This window comes from Pinus tabuliformis, chromosome 2_1 (assembly GCF_031772625.1).
Source record: "Pinus tabuliformis cultivar Carrire ecotype Pingquan chromosome 2_1, CPIR1, whole genome shotgun sequence".
Taxonomy (NCBI): domain Eukaryota; kingdom Viridiplantae; phylum Streptophyta; class Pinopsida; order Pinales; family Pinaceae; genus Pinus; species Pinus tabuliformis.
In genome coordinates, this window is record NC_142299.1 from 562,021,926 (window position 1) to 562,024,573 (window position 2,648).

The following is a 2,648-nucleotide window of genomic DNA, read 5'->3' on the forward strand; positions in this document are numbered from 1 at the left end:
CAATAATGATAACATTCATACCAATAACTTGCTGTAGAAATGGATGCAATTCGAATAGATTCAGTTTGTGTAATACAGAGACGTGAATTAAAGAACTTATTCAGATTCAAATATTAATTAAGAAACATAGTCTATCAGAGCAAAGAGATATCGGATTACTGTAATGAAAGAAATATGCAAACCACACAAATCACCGTGTGATACAACAATGAGTGACCGTCGGAGCTGGGCCCTTGGCTACGATGGTGCACTGCTTAGAGTTACTTCAGATGTAGAAACGAAGTGAACACCAAATCCTTTATATTGATTGCATTAACAAAAGTGTACAAAATCAGATCTTACAAAAGCTCAGTGATCAAAATCGTTCTGAGTTTTTTAATTATAATAACAGTCATCCTCCCACGCTCGGTGGCGTGGTACCTTTATATAACAGAAATGACGGAGATGTCTAGATACAAAAGATAAACTTAAAGCAGTGATCCCTCAGGATCGAAGATCCTGAGGGATTCGCTATTCGTTCGGGTCTCCTCTTTCCTTCTTGCGTTCTCCGTCACGATATCCTGCGTCCTTTTCCTGGATTATTCGGCTCCAATTTTGCTTGATCTTGTCCGCATCCGGTTCCCTGTCGACGGGGCAGCAATTACTTTCCTTGCGCTTCTCGTTTTTACTCGATAATCCCCTATTTCCGCGTCCTTCTGCATAGAAAACATCGATTATTAGTAATTGAGCTTCGTTTGCCCATTTTCACACAATTTACCAAAACCCTTATGTTTTTAGGCTCAATATGCAGAAAAGATTAGAAATAGTATTGAAAAACCACTAGATTACTTATCAAAAAGCATACCTTCCAGGTGCTCCACACTCGGCGCGCTGTTGAGCTTCTCTCTTTTCTTGGGATCTTTGTTTCTCTGGTGTTGTTTTTTTCCCTTCTTCCTTTTGCCCCTAGCCTTACGGAGGAGAGGTGGGATTGTTGTGGATTGGTGTTCGGGAAGGACGAAAAGCAGTACGAGTTCCCAAGGTGGCCACCCTAGTCCTTCTCGATTGCCATCCCCTGTAGTTCCCCCCTTTTTCCGAAGGCGCGGGGTTTGGGAAGCTTGTTCTCTATTTGAGCCTCCCCTTATGAGCCGGTAGCCATGTTTGATATCTCTTGCTTTCCTGTTGTTTTCTTCCCTTCTTGCTTTTGGCCCCTTGGCTTTACGGAGAAAAGGTGGGATTGTTGTGGATTGGTGTTCAGGAAGGACGAAAAGCAGTGCGAGTTCCGAGGGTGGCCACCCTAGTCCTTCTCGATCATCATCCCCTATAGTTCCCCCCCTTTTTGCAAAGGCACGGGGGTGGGGAAGCTTGTTCTCTGTTTGAGCCTCCCCCTGTGAGCCGGTAGACGCGTTTGATATCTCTCTTTCTTTCATGTTGTTTTCTTCCCTTCTTTCAGACCCTAGCTTTATGGAGAAAAGGTGGGATTGTTGTGGATTGTTGTTAGGGAAGGACGAAAAGCAGTGAGAGTTCCCAGGGTGGCCACCCTAGTCCTTCTCGATCGTCGTCCCCTGCAGTTCCCCCCTTTTTGCGAAGGCACGGGGTTGGGGAAGCTTGTTCTCTGTTTGAAGCCTCCTCCCCTTGTGAGCCGGTAGCCACAGTTGATATATCCCTTTCTCTCTTGTTGTTCTCTTCCCTTCTTCCTCGTGGCCCCTAGCTTTACGGAGAAAAGGTGGGATTGTTGTGGATTGGTGTTCCGGAAGGACGAAACACAGTGCGAGCTCCCAGGGTGGCCACCCTCATCCTTCTCGATCGTCATCCCCTTCAATTCCCCCCTTTTGCCGAAGGCACGGGGCTTGGGAGGCTTGTGCTTTGTTTTCTACCCTTTTCTTCCTTTCGGTCCCTAGCTTTACGGAGAAAAGGGGGAATTGTTGTGGGCTGGTGTCGGGGAAGGGCTAAAAGTAGTGCGAGCTCCCGGGGTGGCCACCCTAGTCCTTCTCGATCGCTGTCCCACGCATTTCCCCCCTTTTTGCGAGGGTGTGGGGTTGGGGGGAGATTGTCCTCTGTTCAAGCCTCCCCCCGTGAGGGGGTTAGACACCTTTGTTTCTCTTTTTCTCATGTGTTTTTCCTCCGTTTGCCCCTTGGCCTTACATTTGTTGTGGGGGGGTTGCCCCTATTCAGTTTTGTGGCCGATTTTTTGATAGTACATGGAAACAACTCTCGGCAACAGATATCTCGGCTCTTGTTACGATGAAGAACATAGCGAAATGCGATACTTAGTGTGAATTGCAAAATCCCGTGAATCATCAAGTTTTTGAACGCAATTTGCGCCCGAGGCCTCGGTCAAGGGCACGTCTGTCTGGGCGTCGCATCCCATTCAAACGCGCTCCCTGCAATATGCTAGGGAGCAGCGGAGCTGGTCGTCCGTGCCCCGTACGGTGCGGTCGGCTGAAATACCTCAAGCGATGTTTCGTGGTGTGCGTCGGCGAGCAGTGATCTTGTCCCCTTGGATGGGCAGTCGGCGTTAGCCGATGCGGGCTTTGTGTGGCATCGCTCGAACTTGCTTTGCTCTCTCTTGTCCTCCCATGGGGTAGGGCGGATTTAGCTCCAACTTTGCGACCTTAGCTCAGGCGAGAACACCTGCTGAGTTTAAGCATATAATTAAGTGGAGGAAAAGA

At 48.2% G+C, this 2,648-nt stretch overlaps 2 non-coding genes across 2 annotated transcripts in view; both read left to right on the top strand.

The window, feature by feature from the left end:
* Positions 1-2,185: 2,185 nt before the first annotated feature.
* On the top strand, positions 2,186-2,339 carry LOC149201619 (5.8S ribosomal RNA). Its single transcript, XR_016254030.1, has one exon. It is a non-coding gene; the product is annotated as a 5.8S ribosomal RNA (ribosomal RNA).
* Positions 2,340-2,586: 247 nt separating this feature from the next.
* The window catches only part of LOC149201620 (25S ribosomal RNA), a 3,409-nt gene continuing 3,347 nt past the window's right edge, over positions 2,587-2,648 (top strand). The window contains exon 1 of the ribosomal RNA XR_016254063.1: positions 2,587-2,648. This exon is cut by the window's right edge and continues 3,347 nt beyond it. This is a non-coding gene — a ribosomal RNA (25S ribosomal RNA).